The sequence below is a fragment of the Ambystoma mexicanum genome, chromosome 10 (genome assembly GCF_040938575.1).
Source record: "Ambystoma mexicanum isolate Mex_15411 chromosome 10, UKY_AmexF1_1, whole genome shotgun sequence".
Lineage (NCBI taxonomy): Eukaryota > Metazoa > Chordata > Amphibia > Caudata > Ambystomatidae > Ambystoma > Ambystoma mexicanum.
Window position 1 is genome coordinate 180,873,347 of NC_090932.1, and position 23,732 is coordinate 180,897,078.

At 45.4% G+C, this 23,732-nt stretch overlaps 1 protein-coding gene across 8 annotated transcripts in view; it reads left to right on the forward strand.

The window, feature by feature from the left end:
* The window catches only part of ANK1 (ankyrin 1), a 2,823,483-nt gene that overhangs the window by 745,178 nt on the left and 2,054,573 nt on the right, over positions 1 to 23,732 (forward strand). The window lies entirely within an intron of this gene.

A 23,732-nucleotide genomic window follows, 5' to 3' on the forward strand; every position in this document is an offset into this window, starting at 1 on the left:
GCCCAGACATGAGCTTCATCGAGAATTAATGACATCCATATTAAGAGCTTTGGTTAGATCACAACACTCACAGGAGCTCATTTTGCTCCTGCATGTAATTTGGCGGCGGGGAGCTGTTGTGTGTAGACATAGATGTTGGCGGCTCCCCGCTGCCATATTTTGCCATATTTTAAACACTGTTCAAATGAGTTAACGCTGCCTACCATGCTTGCCTGGCAGGCAGTGCGTGCAATGGATCCCTCTGGAGTCCGCCTGCTTTATGGTGGCGCATAAAACCAGTGAGCTCCATAGGGATCCGGAGCATTTGCGTTGGCAAATGATTGAATACGGGGCATAGCCCAAGCAAAATGCATAAAAGCCTTCATGCAAGGCTTTGTGCATTTTGCTTATGCTACGCCGGGCCAAACATTAGACCACAGTTTGAACTAGAGTTACATTCCACAACACCCACAGTAGAAGCTGACATTACTATCTAGAAGCATCCCCAGGAAGAGCTGGAGAAAGGGCCCATAGTACCCTGAATAAAAGTATGAAAAACAATACTCGCCATACACCTTGTAAGCTGGAGTAAGATTCCCAACACCTGGAATGGAAGATGCAGTGAGATATAATAGGAATGATAATAGGAGTCAGAGCAAGATTCTCTGTCAAACATAGTAGGAGCTGGAGTAAGCTTCTTAAGCACCCACAACATGTGTTGGATGTAGCTATTAGTAATTTTAAAGCACGTGTTTGCAATTGCTATGGCCTCGTAGCATTTAGGACTGTCTATAATGTGGTTTACCCCTTGTCTGGTGTAAGATTCCATGACACACACACAGTACCATGTATGAATCGATTTCACTCACAAAAGAACTGCGGTAAGATCGAATGCATCTATAATAATATATAAAGTAAGATCGAGAAATACCTACAGTGAAGGGGAAGCATCATGAGGTAGTGGTCATCTTCCTGAAGTCTGTGAGTACAGTAGAGTGATGTGATGAACTAGCTTGGTCCTATGCAAAAAATCCACGAGGTGGATAGCCTCTTCACGTGTTGGACAAGGCTAATTAGATACAACAAACGTTTTTTGGCTGAAAGGCATGTATAAAGGACTGATTATAGCTAACACTATCTTTTTCTTTCTTTCATTTATTTTATTCTGTCTTTTCCTTTTCCTTTTTTGTGCATACTTTACTTCTCTCGTTCTCCCTTCTTTCTTTATTACTTTTGCTCTTTCTATAATCTGCTTTCTTTATTCATCTTTCTCTCTATCCCCCTTTCTTTGGTTATGCCTCTCTTTAAATAGCGACTATTACACCAGCCTGTGAACATGATGGTGATTTTTCAATCATTCCTTTGGAGTATAGAACTTTCAATGGTAAAGAGGGGGAGGGTATTTTTATTAAGTATTCTTCTATTACAATACTTTATTAGTGCCTCATACTTGAAGACAAAGCAACACAGAGAGGAATGTGTAGTTTCTTTCCTTAAACTCACTAAAATGGTTTTGTTATTTAGTAGCTGGATATATATGCTGGTTTAGTAGAGAAAAGAACCAATCACAAAGCAATACAATTATCATGTCTCGATCCACTAAGGCTACCGCTATATAAAAACGGGTATTATTATTACTATTATTAATAATAATGTAAGAAACTGGTATTAGTATTATTATTATTATTATTATTATTATTATTATTATTATTATTATTATTATTATTATATAAGGCTGGCAGAAAAATGGCTTGATTCCTAATAGGAATAGATTTTGTTGAAATCAGGGCCAAGGAAAACAGAATGAACTAGTTACAGGGTACCACTTCACAACTTTCAATAAAGGCAGAGCCCACACCAGAGGTAAGGTAAATACACTTTTATTGCGCGCCCCACAGATTGAAGTCCTCTGCTTTACAGGTTGGTGAATCTTTATTCACAACAGTAGGTGAGTAAAGGCACAGAAAACTCTAACTCTTTAGTGGATCGCTAGACCTAGTCCCACTCCACCACAGTATGGGTTTCCTGTAGAAACAACAGAGGAGATAGCCTGAGTTCAGATTGGCTAAATGGGAGATGGCCCTGATGCCACAATTACCCTTATGCTGTATGCTTATAAGCGGGAAGGTAAATCTCTGACCATTCTGGTAGTTTTGAAAGCCAATTGTCAGATGCTACAGCAGCCAGCGATCATGAAGGTCATGAGTGCTTCTCTGATAGGACTATCAAATGCCTGGGAATTCCTTGTTGAAGTTAGCAAATGGATGCTCCGGCCGAGGTCAGAGATTTTAGAGAGGTGCAGTTCTAGGTGTCATGAGGTCCCAACAACATCGGAGAGCAGCTGTAGTTGAATATTTATGATGAAGGAACAACAGGATGGTGTTAGAGGAGCAGTTCTAATGCTGAGGTATGGAGCAGACGGGCTCTGCCAGAGGCAGGTGCAATACCGTTGGTTGAAAGTTGCAGGAATGCACCAGCAATGGCACACAGGTAGCAGCACAATCCTTGTAGTATACAGAGTTTACTTCTTGGTATGTTGGCTCCTGATTGCACATAGCTTCTTTATTATCTTAGTCGTATACTATGTAAGCTACAAAGCATCTCGGTTACGGAGTCCTTTGTCTCTTAATTGTTGGGATCCTTGCACGTAGTCAACATCCTTGCTGCCGCCCTGTAAGATGGGGAAGGCACCATATACTTGCCCATTGTTGGACTTTCGCATCTGTGTGCTGCTGCCACCCTGTAAGATGGGGTAGGTACCATATATTTGCCCATTGCTGGACTTTGCCTATTGCTAGATTTTTGCATCTGTGTGCTGCTGCCAACCTGTAAAATGGGATAGGCACCATGTTTTTGCCCATTGCTGGACCTTCGCATCTGTGTGCTGCAGCCGCCCTGTAAAATGGGGTAGGCACCATATATCTGCCCATTGCTGGACTTTGTCTATTGCTGGATTTTGGCATCTGTGTGCTGCTGCCGCCCTGTAAGATGGGGTAGGCACCATATATTTGCCCATTGCTGGACTTTGCCTATTGCTGGACGTTCGCATCTGTGTGCTGCTGCCACCCTGTAAGATGGGATAGGCACCATGTATCTGCCCATTGCTGGACTTTGTCTATTGCTGGACTTTGGCATCTGTGTGCTGCTGCCGCCCTGTAAGATGGGGTAGGCACCATATATTTGCCCATTGCTAGACTTTGCCTATTGCTGGACGTTCGCATCTGTGTGCTGCTGCCACCCTGTAAGATGGGATAGGCACCATGTATTTGCCCATTGCTGGACCTTCGCATCTGTGGCTGCTGCCGCCCTGTAAGATGCGGTAGGTTCCATATATTTGCCCAATGCTGGACTTTGCCTATTGCTGGACGTTCGCATCTGTGTACTGCTGCTGCCCTGTAAAATGGGGTAGGCACCATATATCTGCCCATTGCTGGACTTTGTCTATTGCTGGACATTCGCATGTGTGTGCTGCTGCCGCCGCCCTGTAAAATGGGGTAGGCACCATATATTTGCCCATTGCTGGACTTTGCCTATTGCTGGATGTTCGCACCTGTGTGCTGCTGCCGCCCTGTAACATGGGGTAGGCACCATATATCTGCCCATTGTTGGACTTTGCCTATTGCTGGACGTTCGCACCTGTGTGCTGCTGCCGCCCTGTAACATGGGGTAGGCACCATATATCTGCCGATTGTTGGACTTTGCCTGTTGCTGGACTTTTGCACCTGTGTGCTTCTTCCGTCCTTTAAGATGGGTTAGGCAACATGTATTTGCCCAATGCTGGACTTTCGCATCTGTGTGCTGATGCCGCCCTGTAAGATTGGGTAGGCACCATATACTTGCCCATTGCTGGTCTTTCGCATTTGTGTGCTGCTGCCACCGTGTAAAATGGGGTAGGCACCACATATTTGCCTATTGTTGGACTTTGCCTATTGCTGGACTTTCGCATGGGGTAAGCACCATGTGTTTGCCCATTGATTTGACGTTGCATGTCATTGCTGCCGCCCTGTAACATGGGGTCAGGCTTAATGAATGTGATCACTATTTATGTTCTTTTGCACTTTGCGTATTGTTGTATCACCTTTGCACATTCCACAATGTTGTAATTCATCTTACGCTTCCTTTCTGTAACCTGAAGCACTGCAACCAATCTAGTAAGTTCAAGCGCCTAGATACCCCCGGATTTTGCACACTATATAAATAAACAAACAAAGTGTTTGCTACTTTGAGAAGGTTGGTCCCACCAAATGAGGGAAGTGAGCATCAAGCTTGGGCTGATGATGGCTCTTGGAAGGTTGCAGGTTCCATCAGTGACTCTGAACATCCAGACTTCATGTCTCTTCCTTGTTCAGAGACCCAAGGATCTACCAGTAACAGAAAATCAGAAGACTGCATTCATGCAAACATTTCAGCAGTCAATTAATGAGTGGTGGCCATCACATTCAAAGTTTATGCGCTTCTTTACGTGCATTGATTCAGGATGGTAGCCAGTCCCCATTCACAAAACCAACCCATATCTTATTATTTGATCATGGAACCAGCAGAGCTATGCCCATACATTCATGCATCCATATATCATTTTCTTCTTGTCACATTTCATATCCCCCCACTACTTTCTAGATGGTCTCTGTGGTATCAGTGCTGTCTTACCTGCTCAAAGGGTAGACTCTCATGCCTCCCTCATATATCGATCAGGCAGGCAGTTCCTCAGAGCCGGACCCCTGAGAGACTGTCAGTACAAAGCAAATTCTGGTTACGAAAGAACTTGGTTGAACAGTCTAGCCTCCATTTAAGATGGCAAACTGGTATTTCCTTTTCTGGTCTTGTTCCTGAATCTTCTATATAATAAATAAACAAGGAAAATACTGGAAAAGGTGGTGACTTCTCAACTTCAGGCATTTGTTGAAGAGGAATCACTCTTGGATCCCCTGCAGTCGGGGTTCCGTCCTAAATTTGATACGGAGACAGCATTGTTGTTAGTTTATGATGAGTTGTTGAGGGTAGCTGACCAGGGCAAGTTTTCACTTCTAGTGATGCTTGATCTGTCAGCTGCCTTCGACATGGTCAATCATGAGATCCTTCTGGAACGACTGAGGACGATTGGAAAAGTTTCAGAACAGGCCATTCAATTGTTCAGGTCCTTCTTGGAGGGACGTCAACAGTGCGTCGAACTGGGTGCATTTACCTCGGCTCCTAGTAGTGTGGACTGTGGGGTCCCACAGGGTTCCTCACTGTCGCCTCTTTTGTTCAACTTATACCTTCGACTAGTCAAGGAAATCTTGAGATGTCATGGAATCAGTTTCCAGTCTTACGCCGATGACACTCTGATTTTCATCACAATCGATAAGGTTAAAGAAACCATTATTAAAATCGGAGAATGCCTTCAGGAAATCAGTGTGTGGATGGCCTCTAATCAACTGCAACTGAATGCTTCCAAGACAGAATTCATCTTGTTTGGTCCGGAACACCTCATGACTACAATAAAAACTCAACCCCTTCCCAAACTATTAGGAGTGGAACTTGCATTCTCCACAAAGGTGAAAAACCTTGGCTGTATTTGCAAAGACAATCTGGGCAGCGAAAGCCAGGTTGGAGCCAAAGTAAAAGCTATTTTCTATTCATTGCGGCTCCTCCGACAAACACTTCCCTACATTCCACAGGAAGATTACCCTCAAGTAGTGGGTGCACTTACGAATGCTCACTTGGACTACTGCAATAGTCAATTGGTGGACATACCGAAAAAACAAATCAGCAGACTAAAAAGAGCACATAACGCAGCGGTCAGGTTTATCTATGAGCTCAAAAAAACAGCCCACGTTTCATTTTTCCACCGTCAACTCCATTGGCTACCAGTTGAAGACTGCATAAAATTCAAAATAGCCTGCTTGATTTTAAATGGATGAATAATATGGCACCAGACTATCTTAAGGATATGTTTAAATATTATCAACCATCGAGATCCCTTCGCTCAAGTGACCAAGCACTGTTAACCATCCCCCTTCTGCATTTGTTTCTAGAGGGGACAGAAGATTTTCGGTGTATGGTCAAAGACTTTGGAACAGTCTACCCAGGGAAATACGGAAGTCAGACACTCTAACAATTAGAGCTCCATCTTGCTTTTAAATCTACTTACAAATATACATTGTCCTAGCTTTCCTGAGTAAGCAATACCATCTGCGCCATTATACGGTTAGGTCTGTTTAGAGCGCGTTACAAATTCATCAAATCAAACATTGTTTGGTGAATCACAATGTTTCAGATTTGCCCTCCCTGTTGCCGGGCACTTCTTTCTGTGAATTGAACCTGCAGTGGTCTGGTTCTTTCCATCTTGATTTTTATAATTCCTATCCAGTTTCCTCTGCACTTTTTTCCCTTCTTATTCCTCGAGCTCTACCTGGTTGCTAAGCCTCCCTTTGCTCCTCCTTTCCCTGCTGATTATCCTTTTCCCCGCTACTCTTCAGGCAATATTACTGTTGATATATCTAGTTTACATCCACACTTCAGTCAGCTTTACTGCTGTCTTTTCCAGGTCTCCAGCAACTCTTCAGATAAGCACCACTCAGATTCCCAGTCTCCTACCACACTAAAGTGAACCTCACTCTAGGAACGTTGGCCTACAGCCAGCTCCCAACTCATTAATCTGAGAGTTTTTTCTCCATTGGGGTTTTCTCTAGCTTGGCATTTTTTCAACTACCTCCTCTTCCCCTGGTGTTCCTACCAGCCGAGATCAAAGTGGTTACTGGAGGAGACCGGGATTATCTCTACTCTTCTTGATGAACTTTGAAATAGTCCATAGGAACTATTCCTGGCTGCAGTACTAGGTTTTACTTGGGGGTTGTGATAGGCTCACCCCTAGGATGCGACCAGCATGACTGTAACCCCTATAATTAGGAAAACACTGCCACCAACCAGTAGTTCCCCCAAAGACAGTTCTGCAAGGGTACTCATATAGGGAAAACAGAGTACATGATGTACTAAACCCCTGAGAGACTTAGGTCAGTAAGGTTTGCGCACACCCTATTTATGTCTTTGATGAGCCTTAAATGAGTCATTGGATTAGGATTCATCAGGGATACATGGGTAAGGCAAGTGAGGAAAAAATGCAAAAGTACACGGAAACCACACATGAGTTACAGAGTAGGTATTGTGTCTCACGCTAGCTACTAAAAACAAAACTATGTGTGCAAGTTGATCGACATCGCACATAAAAGAAATCTACCGAGACTTAGCAACTAAAGAAATCTAACACACAGTATCTTCTTAAAAACTTTGCTTCTTTATATCTTCCACAGCAGTCAAATCCCCCTGCCATTGGGACAGCCTCACAGAAGAGCTCCCCAACAGGAAAAGGCACAGATTCTCTAGGAGATGCCTTTCTACTTCCATGGAATGGACGAAGACCTTGCGCTTTTCTGCCTCTTCCGATAATACAGAAGGTACTCCAAAACCTCAAGAGGACTGACACTTGCCACATGAGCCTGGTTGCTCTCTTCGGGCCGTAGAGATTCTGGTTTTCTGATCTGTACAACATGAGGGGTCAGCCACCCTGGCACCTGCCGGAGTGGACAGACACTCTTGCGCTGAGGCAGGAGTCGATTCTTCACCGCGACCCTCAGTCTCTGTCCTTTGAGGCTTGGTCCTTGAGGATTTAGCTTATGGCCATATAGGTCTGTCAGAGAAAAACATGACCATTATAAAAGCGGATAGGAAAGGAAACACAAGATTGCAATATTCCAGTAAATTGGCCAGTTTCTGCCACTGGAACCTGAAAGACAGGTTGGACCCCAGAAAGGCTTGTCGGAATGATGTATTCTCTTTCGTAACCAAATTAGACATGGGTAACAGAATGGACTAACGTGTTGGTAAACAGACATTTTGCAGGCCTCATGAGATGTTTCCCCTCAAAGAGACTGGAGTACAGCTCATTGTATCTGAACATTGTATCAAGCGCTCATGTTTGTTACGATGGATTTCTGAAATCTGGTTTAGTGGACAGATTTCAGGATGCCACCCTAGTTATAGTGAAAAGGGGAACTCTGGGAGTTTAGCCAAACCATCAAGTTAAGCTTGGAGAGTGGTCAAGGCTAAATCTCAGGAGAGGAGAGTGGGGTCAGGGGTCCAGAATGAGTCCATGCAGTGAAATACACAATGATTACAATTAGACAGTAAGTACAAAAATACTCTTATTTATTATAGGCCCAAAAACTGACTAAGAAAATGAATCAAGCATGTAATAATATCACACAACACTCTAAATATAAAACATATATACATTCACAGGTGGTTATTACAAATGCATACAATTCACTTAGGCACCTGTAAGGGAAGGGAAGTAATTAAGCACTTGGAAAACCAGCCCACAGGAATAGGAGCCCTCATTTTATCAGTCCAACTCTAAATTGAATGGGGTCTTGGGCTCAAAGGTTCACAAAGTACCTTTAATAGAGGGGATAACGTTAAAAAATGTTCCAGTGAGTGTGAAGATTGTTCCAGAATTCTTTCAAAGTGATTTACAGTTAAGTAAAGTACTTTTCCTAGCTTCTAGAGTAGCTCTTTCAACAAATGTTTAAAAGGCAATAAAATGGAATATAATCAAAGTTCTTCACAAACATTATAATGGAGGAGATAGGGGCACCAGTGAGTATTGGGACTACTCACTGCCCTTACTCTGATTTTCCCAAAGGACTTGGCAGGTCGAATCGGGGTTGCTAAAGGTAGGTTTTCCTGCTGTTGAATCCAGTAGAAGATGCCCAGGAGCTGCGGGTGCAAGGAAGATTCTGGTCGGGTCCAGTAGCTAAGCACAACCCTTTCCAGTGAAGAAATGCAACAGGCACTGATGCAGGGCTCTTCAAGATACTCTACTAGACGGAGGATGGACGGTTCCAGCGACAGTCACAGCGCACGTGTGACAGCGGCTGTCTCTCCAGTCGTGAAAAAAGGAAGCCCTCCACAACAGGACCCGTTGATGCTAGGGTGTTGACATTTGGGCAGGAATGCAACTTGTAGACTGAGCTAGCGACTTCTAGTTCTCAGAAAAACCGTGGAACAGAAATGCTTTCGGCACAGTAGACCAAAACCGAGATGGTCAGTCCACTGGTTAGTCCAGGGACATTTCTGAAGGCTCCAGGCTGCAGGATCGTGAGAAGGCGTCAAGACATGTTTCTCAAAGCGAATGTTTTAAACTAAAAATATAGCAAAAATTTTAAAAATGTATCTGCTGCCACCAGCTTGTCTTTAGGTACATTTATCAGTACCCACAAATCCCTTTGCCATATGTCTAGGGTGATACAAAAGTATTCCCATTGCATTGCATTGGAAGAGACCCAAACAGGTAACATGTCAAAAGACAAAAAGGAAACATAGTTTCCTAGTGCTGACAGTCTGAAGGACTAGTCAGTTTCCCCATGACAAATAAGCAAAAAGCAAAAGAAAAGGGGTGAGGACTGGAAGGTTTAGAATAAATCTTAACTTCTGGCATTGCTTTGGGCAGCCCCCAAGACCATCGTTTTCGCCTGCTGGGTCTAGAGACCCAAGCTACTCCTCACTGATGAGGCCCAACAAGGCTAAAACTTGTCTGGGGATGATTGTGGTCTCGTGCAGAAGGGATGTGACCAACCAGTTTGGGCAAGTCTGCCCCTCTTGGGGTTGGACCAAGCCTGATTTGCATATGGTCTTTCCCCTTTTGAAATGGCTTGGCAGGCGTACAACGATAGTCTGGAGGGTTGCCCAGAGAAATGCCAGAGGTTAATATGTATTCTAAACCTTCCAGCCATCACCTCTTTTGTTTTAAAATAGAAAAACATCCAAGGATGTTTACCTGAATGCTTCACTTCTCTGTAAAAAGTCAACACAATGTGTAAAACAAAAAGCAAAACCTTTGGGGGTTCATAGAATATGGAGGGAAAGTTGCTTAAAAGAGAAATCCTTCCTAACAATGTTCAAATCGTTTGAGCCAGACCTAAAGTGGATTACTCAGAAAACTGCCTTTTTGGTGGCCATAACTTCAGCCCATAGGATTTCAGAGTTACAGGCGCTCAGCATTGAGGATCCTTAGCTAATTTTCCATAAGCACAAAGTGGTTCTACGTACCAAACCTGCCTTCTTACCATAGGTAGTCAGTGACGTCCATATTAACGAAGAGCTATCCCTACCAGCTTTCTTCCCAGAGCTTTCAAATGAGGTGGAGCAGGCCTTTCAAGCACTTGACGTGGCCAGAGTCTTAAAATCCTACTCGGCCAGGACAAAAGAGGTGCATAGTTCAACGTAACTTTTTATCACTCATGGCGGATCAGTCCCTGATGGGCCGGTGTCGAAGGCTTTGATAGCCTGTTGGATAGTTTACACTATCTTGAAATGTTACAGGCTACAAAACGATGCCTAGAGGGCTTCACGCTCACCTGGTGAGAGGGAATGCAGCCTCTGTGGATTTCAAAAAATACATACTCATTCTGGATATTTGTAAAGTGGCGACATGGGTTACGCCCCATTCATTCTGAAAGCATTACTTGTTAGATCACACTTCAAGGAACAATGCGGTTTTTGGGCAAGCCGTTCTCAAGAACCTTACATCGCATTAATACTACCAGCCACCCATTACAGTGACTAGGGTGCTTTGGAATTTCCCATCAATCTGGTGGAAAGGGGACGGGACGTAAGAATATGGAAAAGTTACTGTAGTGACACTAGTAATCTTAGTCCATAGTCCCCTTTCCTCCCTTTTCTTCCAGACGTCCCCCACCATCCCCACTAACAAGTTCCCAGGTCTGAATTGACAAAGGGAATGACGGTTGGGCAGGGGAATGCGGAGGAGATACCTACAGGGCATGCCAGTGCTGAAGATTCTAAGGCTGCTTTGCAACAAGATCCTGTCCCGTCCCATTTCCGAGGGAGTCTGGAGGAAAGGGGACTATGGACTAAGAATACTAGTCTCACTATAGTGAATAACATTTCCGAATGACCCTGTAACAATATCTGCACAACCTACACAGTATTATCAAAGATTGATACTAAAAACATAACACCATGAGATAACTAATGAATTAGAAAACCCCACAGCAATGTCTGAGCTAGATTGTATAAGCATAATATTGTATGGTGCATGATGAACTCAAGATACCTTCAGCAATAGCTTTACTAAATATCCAAAAGCACCAACAACGAAAGCTGCCAAAATAACTTGAGGAACCTAAAACAAATTCTGGGGTATATTCTAAAAACCTAAACTAGAGAGCTGCCTAAAGAATTCAAGGGCCTCACAGAAACATCCGGGGTAGGTCCGAAAAACTAATATTGAAGTCAGCCCAACAACTTAAGGACACCCACTTTCGAGTGTTCCGTGAGACAATAATGAAGGCAAAAAACAAATAGGATATTAAAACAACCTGATAGTGGACTTAATTAACTGAGTCTGCAATAAAGAATGCAGAAACATACATTCATAAACTGATAAGTGTCATGACATCAAGCTACCAGTTCTGACATAAAAATGGTTCTCAGCACTACAGACATCATGTTACCAACTGGATTCAAGATCCACAAAGGGTGTTGTAACAAGTGAGGGATTAATAGATGACTCAAAAGCAACTTTAAGTTGTCTATTCGGTTTATCAATTTCACATCAGGGGTTAGGGTTAACTGTTTCAACCGCGTTGGATTTAAAAACAGCAGAACAATGTAATTTCCTTAATTTCCTTGTGGACCTTGAGGACTCAGTCCGTCCCTCTCTCCCTGAAGTAAAGGCTGCCTCCCAGGTAGTTCAAACAGTCTTAGTCTCTATGCTTTTAGTGTCCAAAACACCTCTATATTTTGAGACACGTTTTCTGGTCAGGTCCTACTTGTGTGAAGGTGGACTCTCAGAAGAAAATACTTAATTTACCTTTCTGGAGTTCTTCCCTGTTTGATCCTCCTGCTGATGAAATCAGCAGACTAAAGACTGAGGCCAAAACACATAAGTCTGTGAGTCTGTATCCTAAGAAGAAAGATGTGCCTCGCTCTTATAAGAAGGCATACTTTCAGCACAGAGGCCAATCTTCCGATCACCACTCTTCATCCTCCCAACCACCATATTCTTATCAAAGAACTAAGTATTAACTGAGACATCATAGCAGGAGAGATCAGCTACAGCATACAGTGACAATGCAAGCCAAGCCTAGCCCACCGCAAAAGCAATGAATCCTTGGGACAACCTACACTCCTGAGAATCCCAGTGAGAGGAAGAATTTCACACCATTTGGGCACTTTGTAAATGTTTGCAAAAGAAAATGTGGTACTTGCAATTTTACAGAATAGTTATATCAAAGTTTTCAAAATCCCTGCCTTCCATTCAGCCAATGCAGATCACAACACCTCACCTTATTCAGTTAGTGCAGGAATCAAGGAAGCTCTCATTAAAGGGTACGATCATGAAAGTACCAAAAAAGAGAATGGGAAGTGGAATCTAGTCTTGCTACTTCTTGGTAAAGAAAAAGGACACAGAGCAAATGAGTTCCATTCTGGAATTTAGGGTCGCAGACAAGTTAATCAGAAAGCAGAAATTCAAAAGTTTGGTTCTCCACCAGATCTTTCTTCATCTAGCAAAGGGGGATCGGCTATGCGCAATAGATCCACAGGATGCTTATTTTAACACCATATATAGAATAGCCAGGACACATCAGAATGATCTAATATTTGTGATAGGGAACCAACATTTTCAAAACAACATACTTCGTTTTAGGCTAAAGACTGCCTCAATGGTATTCTAAAGATTCATTTGAGTGAAAAGCTCACAATTTGTCAATCTATTCTTATACAGAGGATTGGCTGTTAAAGGCCAATTCCCTGAAGGGGGCAATTTAACAATTCACCTAACACAAGCAAACGAGATGAAGGAAGCCCACTTGCTTCCCGCCGCCTCATTGAGTTGAAGACTCCCACCCAGCCCATGGTGCCCAGCCCTGCACTGCAGCCCCCCACTGACCCAAAAGACCTCTGAAGATAGGGTAAGGGACGACGCAACATTCCCACAAAATTCTGTACCCATAATGTGTCAACACATATAACTCTACTGCTCTGGATCCTGCTACTGCGAAGTCTCAACACTTGGAACTCTGCAGCTTGAATTTTGCAACTTTGAGTTTTACTACTATGAAATCTGAAACCATTTTAGGCTCTGCTGCCTCTGGATTTAGCCTTTTGAATTTTGCTACCATTAATGTTTGTGTCATTTGAGTTCTGCTACTGCTGAGTATTGCCAATTTGGATTTCACCACTGTGGGATTTGCACCATTTTGGGCTCTGGTGCTTCTGAATTTTCACCATTTGAATTTTTCTACCATGATAATTGGTTCATTTTGAGTTCTGCTGCTTCGAATTTGACCATTCTGAGTTTTAATGCGGTGAGATTTTAAACCTTTTTAGGCTCTGCTGCCTCTGAATTTTGCCATTTGAATTTTGCTACCACGATGCATGTATCATTTTAAACAGTGCTGCTTTTGTTTTGAATTGGCAACTGTGAGGTATCACCGTTTCTGTATTCTGCTACTGTGAGACATGCAGGAACTGTACTGATCTGATTTTACGCAGCTTTCGGAACTCACCCACCAAAATCTGAATTGTTTCATTGTTTACTGCTTTACAATTTAGCCATCTGAATAGAGATTTACATTAATTCCACAAAAGTTAGCATCTTTCATTCATCCAGCATCCAACAATGACCAATAGGTCCAAAACAAGAGGCTACAAATGGTGCACCAGATAGGACACAGATCACTGGGTCAGACCCCATCTTTAGTCTTTTATCCCCCTCACGCACTTGTGTTTTCAAGAGACAAAACATGCAGAACCTTCTGCCTAGCCTTTAACCACCACCCCTGCCCTCACCCATAAACCAACCCCCTCTCTCTCTCTCTCTCTCTCACGGCATCCTGGAACACAGACCCTACCCCCTTGCAGCTGTTCAGACCACCTCCTGCCCTTCCTTGATAAACACACAACTTCCTTCACACTCCCTCAATCTTCACTGGACAACCTAAAACCCCCCGCCTCCTGCCCAATCCCCTCGTTCCCCCTTTACTGTCAACCTTCACCCATCGGGCACACTCCCCTCTCCACCTGCGACCCTAACACATACTCCTCATTGCACCACCTTCCTACCCCCTTTGCATCAAGCCTGCCCATTCTCTACTCACTCCCACATCTCTAAACTTCACTCCACATATCACCATTCGCAACCTGCAAGCTGAACCCGCCAACTTCTAACAGCACATCCTGCATCCCATCCATGGAGGAGCTCCTCAACACACCTCATACTGATTCTCTAGAATCCTAACATACCTCTTGTACCGTTACTTCTCCATCAACTCCTGACTCCTTTTTCTCACCCCGACTCATCTGTGGGAACCACCTGTGCCCACTCCATCTCCCCCCCACTATATGATCCCCCATACAGCACCACAACGACCAACACCCATCCCCCCATAGGCCTTCAGACCACTCCTCTCCCACCCACCTGGTCCACCCTATGATAAACCACATCTCCCTCACTCCAACTGGCATTACTCTCCCAACTCCATCGCAGCTACACCAAACAGACCCTCGCCTTACATCACTAGGTACCTTGTGAGCCATTCTTGCTTGCACCCCTACTCCTGCGACCCACCTATTCTTATTCACACACCCTCAGCACCCTCAAAAGACCAGAAGAGACATATCACCTCCTGAACAATATCTACTGACCCTAACTCCTCCTACCTCTCTCAATGACAAAATAAAAACACACACATCTACACCCTCTCCCCTTTGCCTACACCCACAAACCCAGTGAAATCCCTCAACATGCTAAACATCCCCCAAAGCTTGCAAGCCAAGCACTTCACCTCCCACACCAAGAAGAGATTTCCACTGATTACCCCCACTTAATTGGAGCACTATCTCCAAAACAGAGGCTGACCATCTTCAACCCTCCCACTAACACCACAGACTCTCCCTCTTCAAACCAACGGTCCCCCGGCAACCTGCATACAAACTCACGCCCTCCCTTCATACACCTTCAACTGTCCAAGCCACATTACCAATCAACCTCCTGACCTCTCCAACCAACCTAGCCTTCCCCATGTAACCTCCTACCATCACCTTTTTCCCCTAATGCTTCAAACCAACCCCTACCCTCCCCGGACAACTCTCCACCACACCAAGCAGCCACCCAGCACCTAATCCCCACAGCCTTAAATCAACAATTAAAAATCCCCCTCAAATACATTCTCATCTATGCCAGATCTGTCTTAGAAAATCGTCATGATATATATGATCTAATCTTAACAGAATGTCCGGACATCCTTTTCATCACCAAAACCTGGTTCTCCCAAGAGTTCCCCCCCCCCCCCCCCCCCGATTGCACATGAAGCCTTCCCATTGGGCTACAAACTAATCGTCCAAAACTGGACCAGCAAGGCAGGCTGCATTTCCACCCTCCACAAAGTCTATCCCTCTCTGCTTTGCACATTGACAACCCGCCCCCAAATCCAGACTGAGAATCCCTCTTGATCAAATTCCTCCTCTCCTCCACATGTACACACCGCTTCATGCGTATGTACCGACCCTGGAGTACGATAGAAGCTTTGTGTAATCCTTAAGTGACTCCGTCTCAGCGATCATGTTCTTCCCACCTCCACCTAACAGTATTAGGGGACTTCAGCATTTGGTTTGATATGCCCCTTAACCCAATTACCGAATCACTTCTGGACAACCTGGAAAATGTGCAGCTAAACAGTTAATCTCAGCCCCAACCCACTCTGCTAGTCACACCTTAGAGGTAATCTGTGGATCCCCCGACTATCTCACCACATTACCACCACGCCTGCTAATGAGGTCCAACCACTCCACCATCATCTTCATCCTATCCTCAGGGGACTCACCCCCCTTTGGCAGCCCCTGGACCACCAACCCAATCCCGCATCTGGAAAGAAATCAAAGTGACTCCTGACCTGCCACAGATACTACTTACCTCACAGACCACTCTTTCTCTTTTCCCGGCTCAGGTCACCATCCCTAACTTCAAAAACAGGCTTTCTGAAGCACTCAACTCTCTCTCAACCATCAGATCTTTTTCAAACAGTGTTAGGCAGAATTACATGCAGTACCCTTTGGGAACACTAAACACAATTAAGACTACAGGTGTAAGCACAATCTCACCTTTGGTACAAGCCTGTACTACACTGTTATGTGGTAGCAGTGGCTGAGCAGCCAGACTTATCTCAAGAGGCATGTGAGCAGTACAAGATGATACACAAAGGACTTGCATTCACAGTAGTTCAAACAAACACTTTCGAATGGATTGTGTCCTCCCACGTATTCCTCATCTTATGATAAAAAAATTCTCGCCAGAGGCTGCTGTGCTCGAGGCCGTGGCATCGATTGTCCCTCGACGGACTCCGTACTCTGTCGACGTCAGCTCGAGCCGCGCCCGTTGCTTCAGTTCCGTTTTTTCGATCGCTTCGCTATCGAGAGCAGCGCGCTTGAGATTTTCTGTGAAGAAAATGTCGTCTTCTTCGACTCCTTCGACACCCAAGACTGGGTTCAAGAAGTGCGTAGATTGTGGATCGAAAATGTCGATCACGGATCCCCACCGAGTTTGTCTCTGGTGTCTCGGTTCAAGTCACCGAGCCGACGACTGTGGTTCCTGCCAATCCATGACCGAGAAGGCCCTTCGTGAGAGGAGAGGTAAACTGTCGGTGGGGAGGGAAGCCTCTAAGAAGGCTACGTCCAAAAAACATAAAAAAGTGACTGATTCGAAGGAATTGGATCGCCATAGGCATTCCAAGAGATCTCGATCTAGGAGTAGATCGAGACACTCTTCTTCCTCGTCCAAAAAAATGAAGAGGAGACATAGATCTCCCACATCATCATCTTCTGAGTCGACCGAAGAAATTCGATGTCCGACAAAATCAGATTCCCCCAGAAAATGGGAGGAATTTTGTAAAAAGATGATGGAGGTAATCGAGAATGCGGCCCGACCCCCTCGAATGAATCTCGGAAGAGCCATACCCCTAAAGTCGCTCCATTGGACGACAAAGGGAAGCCTAAAACTGCTATGGTAAAAGCCAGTAGTGTCAAGGATACTCGAAAAACTCGAGGACTCTTCGAGAGTCGAGCACCTCTCCGGTGCCACATAAAAAACATAAGTCGTCGAAGGCTTCGACGACTTCATCGACGCCATCGGCGTCGATCGTTTCGGCATTGAAGCCAAAAGCATCATCGATGTCTGTATCGAAATCAGCTGCGAAGTCATCGAAGATTCCTTCGACAACTTCAAAGGATTTTTCTATTCCTTCGATGCATATTGTAGAGGAAGAAAGGAGATTTACTCCATTGCCCAGGTCAGACTTTTTTAAGTCCATGTCCTCAATTTATGAGGAATCTGGCTCAGAGAAAGATGAAGTCACTCCTTTCGGAGTTTCATATGGCACAAAACAGGTTCGTGAGGAACTCATTGATCAAGAGTCTAAAATGAGAGACCTGAGTGACACTCTACATTCTGCTAGTGGAATCGACACCTCCCCAGAATTAGTGTTTGCCAGACCTGATCCTGCAGAACATGCAGACTCAGGGTACAGAAGTCTTATGACCAGAGTGATTGAGTATATGGGTTGGGGTAACACTTCACCCGTTTTCGAACAGGACGACATGACAGATATAATTGTCAGAGGTCCTCAAAAAGATCCAGTTCTCCCTTTCCATAGGGCTCTTCAGAGGACGGTGGAGAAAGAGTGGGAAAATCCTGAGCGCATTGCTGCTGCAAATAGTAATTTCCCCAAGAAATACAGACCAGGTGGTACGGATCCTGAATATTTAAACAGGCATCCGACTCCAGAGAGTCTAGTTATTCAGGCAGCATCCACATCAGAACAAACTGCATATCCCACTATCCCTCCGGATAGAGAGGATAAAAAAGTTGATGCTTGGGCCCGTAAAGTTTTCACTTCAGGCAGCATGGCCCTCAAATCGACATATGTCACCTGTACCCTGGCCAGGTTTACCCATACCCTGTGGGACTGTATTTTGGCGGCAGCTGATCATATTCCGGAAGGCGAGGAAAGTGAAGGCTTCCTGAATATAGTCAAAGACGGGAAGGAGGCAATGGGGGAATGTCTCCAGTCTGGACTGGATACTGCTGATAGTATCAGCAGATCCATGGCTGCAAGCATTGTGCTACGCAGATTTGCGTGGTTGAGGAAGTCGGGGTTTGCACCAGACGTGCAAGCCAGACTCCTCAACATGCCCTTTGATGGTTCGAGGCTGTTTGGCAGTAAGGCTGATGAAAGCCTAGAAAAACTTCAGACCTCGAAAGCGGCAGCTAAATCGCTTAGTGCCTTCATGCGCCAACCTCAAAAACCCTATTCCGGCTCATCTTCCTGGAGGGGTCGTTCTTTTCGTTACTACTCCTCATTTGGTAGAGGAAGAGGACAGGCTTCTCAAAAAGGCAAAATAAATTTCCCTCGTGGTGCACGAGGAAGAGGTGCAAAATCAGCCCCAGGAGCGACATCTTTAGCCTCATCCACTCCTGCAGCCGCCTCCAAATCCCTCTGAGACCTTGTTGCACAAAACACCAGTGGGAGGCAGGATCTCTCAGCATCTGAACGAATGGCGGGGCATTACCTCAGATGCTTGGGCACTGGAAACAGTATCTCAAGGTTACTGTCTCCCCTTCCAAAAAACGCCTCAGAATCATCCACCGGGAGCCCACTCTGTAAAAATTCCAGACCCGCTCCTGTTGAAGGATATTTGAACCCTGCTAGAGAAAGGTGCCATAGAACAGGTACCTGTAGCGGAGAGGAACAGGGGTTGGTACTCCCCATATTTTCTCATCCCAAAAAAGGACAGAGGATTGAGACCCATCTTGGACTTAAGAAACTTGAACAAGTTCCTCTTGAAGGACAAGTTCAAGATGGTGACCCTTTCTCAGATCCTTCAGGCTCTCCAACTCCAAGACTGGTTGGTATCATTAGACCTTCAGGATGCTTACTTTCATGTGCCAATCCATCCAAAGCACAGAAAGTACCTGAGGTTCGCGATTGGCAACTCTCATTATCAGTTTCGAGTTCTGCCATTCGGGTTGACCTCCGCCCCGAGGGTTTTCACCAAACTGTTGGCAGTTGTGGCAGTGAGTCTCAGGAGAGGGGGTATTCACATCTACCCCTACCTGGACAATTGGTTGATCAGAGCAAGTTCTCCGAAACAAGCTCAGGCACATCTTTCGATCACCTGCCACTTCCTCCACAAATTGGGCTTCTCCCTCAATTTCAAGAAGTCCCATATGATACCATCCCAAAAGCTCCAGTTTATCGGAGCAGTCATGGATACTTCCTCGGGAAAAGCCTCGCCCCCCCGAGGTGAGAGCTCTCCACATTCTGCAGATGGTGACAAAGTTCCAGAATGTCCAACATCTACCGGCCTTCGATTTTCTCAGGTAGCTTGGCCTCATGGCATCCTGCATTTTTCTAGTACCAGAGGACAGGTTGAGAATGAGATCCCTTCAATGGGCTCTTAGAACTCAGTGGTCCCAGTTCTCAGGGAATATGTCGGATCTTCTGCAAGTCCCGAGTGCAGTTGCTCCGGATCTTCTATGGTTGGCTTGCGACGACAACATTCTCAAGGGAGAATCTTTTTGGCAACCATGGCCGGAGATAACAATGGTGAAGGACGCCTCACTCACGGGGTGGGGAGCACACACCAACGATCTGACAATCAGCGGTCGTTGGTCTCCATCGGAGTCCAAACTACACATCAACCTTTTGGAGCTGAGGACAATCAGACTAGCACTGAAGGCCTTTCTGCCGTCTGTACAGGGAAAGAATGTCCTGATAATGACGAACAACACAGTGGCCATGTACTACCTCAACAAGAGAGGAGGTGTAGGGTCACTACCACTGCGCAGAGAGGCAATGCAGCTCTGGTTCTGGGCAATAAGAGAGGGAATCTCTCTATCGGCAGTTCACCTAGCCGGAGAGCAGAACACGGCGGCAGATGCTCTGAGCAGGCAGAGTACAGTCTCTCACGAGTGGGAGCTAGCTCAGGAAGTCCTTCAAGAGATCTTCGCCCTTTGGGGAACCCCACAAGTGGATCTGTTTGCCACCGTAATCAATCAGAAGTGCGAGCAGTACTTCTCAATGGAATTTCCTCAAAGAGGAGCTCTGGGAGACGCATTCGTAGTGGAGTGGAATTTTCCACTACTGTACGTGTTTCCCCCAGTCCCTGTGATTCCACAAGTAATGAGGAGGTTGAGAAAGTTCAGGAAAACCATGATTCTAATTACCCCGGATTGGGCCAGGAGGACGTGGTACCCGGACCTTCTAGACGTGTCCATCTGCCCTCCAATACGTCTTCCACAAAGAGAGGATCTTCTCTCACAAGAGGAAGGTCGGGTTCTCCATCCAGATGTCAAGACACTAAACCTTCATGCATGGTTTCTGAGAGGTTGAGATACAAGGATTGGGATCTTCCAGATGACGTAATGGAATTCTTGCTTTCGGCCAGAAGGCCAGCAACAAAATCTTTGTACCGATGTCGCTGGAACAGGTTTAGTAACTGGTGCTGAGATAAGGCTGTGGACCCTTTTCAATGTGGCACTCCAGTAGTGCTCTCTTTTCTATTAGATCTAGCCAATCTGGTGCTCCAGATAGGAACAATAAAAGGATACCTTGCTGCGCTGTCCATTTTCAAGCGCACCTCGGAAGAGGTTTCATATTTCAAAATACCATTAATCATTCAATTCTTAAAAGGGCTTACTAACGTATACCCTCGAGTACCTTTTCATGTCCCAACTTGGGATTTAAATTTAGTACTAACATTGACTTGCATACCTTTTGAGCCTATGCACTCCTGTCCATTGAGGCTTCTAACATTAAAAACTGTCCTTCTTGTGGCCCTATCATCAGCCCGCAGGGTTAGTGAACTTCAGGCTCTCTCATGCAAACCACCATATACTATTTTTTATAAGGATAAGGTAGTCCTTAAAGTTAAACCTTCCTTTTTACCAAAGGTAGTTTCGGACTTCCATTTGTCACAAAAAATAATATTACCAACATTTTATCCTCCTCCTCATTTGGGCAAGGAAGAGGAGAGACTGCATAGAGTAGGTCCCAAGAGGGCTATTAGTTTTTACATCTCAAGGATGTCTAAATTACGACAAGATGACCAACTGTTTGTGGGTTATACTGGTCATAAACTGGGCTTATCAGTAACAAAAAAAGACCCACCAGAAGGGCTTCAAGCCCATTCTACAAGGGGAATGTCTACTTCTGCGGCTCTAAAGAGGGCAGTCCCGGCAGCAGATATTTGTTCAGCTGCAACTTGGAAAACAATGCATACTTTCATCAAGCATTACTGCTTGGATACTGCCTCCTCCAATGAGGGGTTATTTGCCAGGGCAGTTCTACATTCTGTCCATGAAAACTGTAATTAGTACTCCCACCTCCAAAATTGCCACTGCTATGGGAGTCTATCATAAGATGAGGAATACGTGGGAGGACACAATCCATTCGAAGAACAAGTTACTTACCAACTTTAACGTTTTTTCGACTGTATGTTCCTCCCACGTATTCCTCATCGACCCTCCCATCCTACCCCCAGTACAGTTTACGTTTTCTTACACTTTCCTCTCACGAAGAAGGTATCAGTCATGGGGCACGCCTGGGTGTTCCCCCTATATGTTCATCGAAAAAACAGAACTGAAGCTACGGGCGCGGCTCGAGCTATTTATACCATCGGTGACGTAGACAGAGTACGGAGTCCGTCGAGGAACAATCGACACCACGGCCTCGAGCACAGCGCCCTCTGGCGAGAATTTTTTTTTTCCAAAGCAGCGAAGCTGGAGATAACGACTTATCATAACATGAGGAATACGTGGGAGGAACATCCAGTCAAAAGAATGATACAGTTGGTAAGTAACTTGTTCTACTCAAGATTTAGTTAGAAAACATTCCACTAGTAATAAGCAGCACGATAACACACTATCATACACTACAGTACTCAACCAATAGGTTTCTGAACAAGTTAGGCTCCTCTGAAGTGGGAGCAAAATGGCACGTCAGTAACTTTCAAAAGGGGTAGAAAGACAAAGGTTATAAGAATCAAAACACAGTTACTTTCATAGGCAGGGCAAATAGTTTCAGTTCACTACAAGAGGCAATTAAATTCAATAGGCCTGGGCCAAAGTCAATGGTTCAGTGTCTTGGATCGGATAGCACAGTTCTGGTAGTAAACGGTTAAGTCTTTGGCAATGTTCTTGGAAGTAGTAGGTACGAAAAAGAGTTATAGGTCGGTTTAGGAGCGAGCAAGACTCCAAAGTTGGGAAAGTTTCACAAACTTTCACCGCAGCAAAGAGGGTTTCTCTACCGCATTTGCACAGTACCTTAATGTCATGGCCACTTGCCCAGGATCACAGGACCGGCACCATCCGGTGAAGGGAGCAAGGAGCACCATGGTTCACGCACGTCCCTTTGGGACATTTATACATTGGGGGCCCGGTTGGACTCAGTCCTGGCGCCTTTGGCGCCATGCTCATTGAAAAACATAAGCAAGACTCTCTTTATTTTGGGCAGGAGTGCTTTCAAGAACTTTCCACTTGTGTGCAACCAGTCCGGTTGTGGCCTTTTATCTTCAGCTGCACGTGCAACTTCAAGGAGTGGCAGGGTGTGGCAACCAGGACTGAGCTAGTGAGCATGGCCTTAAGTGCTCAGCTATAAAAGCCAGCCCAACCCCAAGGCACATGCTTCGCGTTAATCTGCATTTGCATGCAGCGTAACGCTCACCGCCACCTGGGTTAACTAGCACTTACCTTGGGAATCCAGTCTCCTGTCCCTACGCTTACCTCCTGGAATCAGTTTACACCTGCATCCATAAACCGCTGAGCCTGGCATCCATTCTTCATCTTCCGGATCGCAGGACTTCAGCTCTGGGCACAACATCTTCTTCATTTCCCGCATGCAGAACGCCAGCTCCCGGTACCGCAGCACAACATCTTCTTCATCTCCGGCATGCAGAACTCCAGCTCTGGACTCCGCAGCACGACATGTTCTTCCACGAAGGAAGACCCTTTAAAAGGACAAAAGACAAGGTTAGACATACAAACCTGCAGTTAAAGGTTGCGCTTACAAACTTCTTTGCGCTTGCGTTAAAAGCACACTTAGCTGCTGCTGTACCGCCGCGGGATCCTCCGCTCCTCATCTGGAGCCACTTCAGGCTCTGTTGCTCTGCTGGACTGCAATCACCCCTATGTGGGGAGAAAGATAGACATTGTTACAGAGCTGACAACAGGCTGAGAACAAGACAATACCAATACTTCACGACAAACAGAAAACAGAAAGGCACTTCCCAGAAAGGCGTGGAATTGTCGCAGCTGGACTGGACACCACGTATAAAGGACCAGTGAAGGAACTTAGTCCTCATTCTACATGCACCCCTGCCAGAAGTAGCAGGACAGAGAGTTCACCCTTAATAATCTACAGGAGCAGTGTTCCACTTCATCGCAGCAGCCCACAGACTATTTGCAGCGGGAGGAAGCAGATCGGGGGGTCCTACTTCCTGGGAGGGCTGCAACCGCGCCCCAACATCCCTACAGAGACCAGGTGAGCATAACACTTATGGATGAAGAAAAGCTGTAGCTGAGGCAGTTGTCCCTGGCAGTTCCTGCAGATCTTGCTGTTCCCGAGCCTCAGTCGTGGGGACAAGAGGGAGGACGTCAGGAGGTTCCTGGTCCGCACAGGGATGAAGCCACCAGCTGG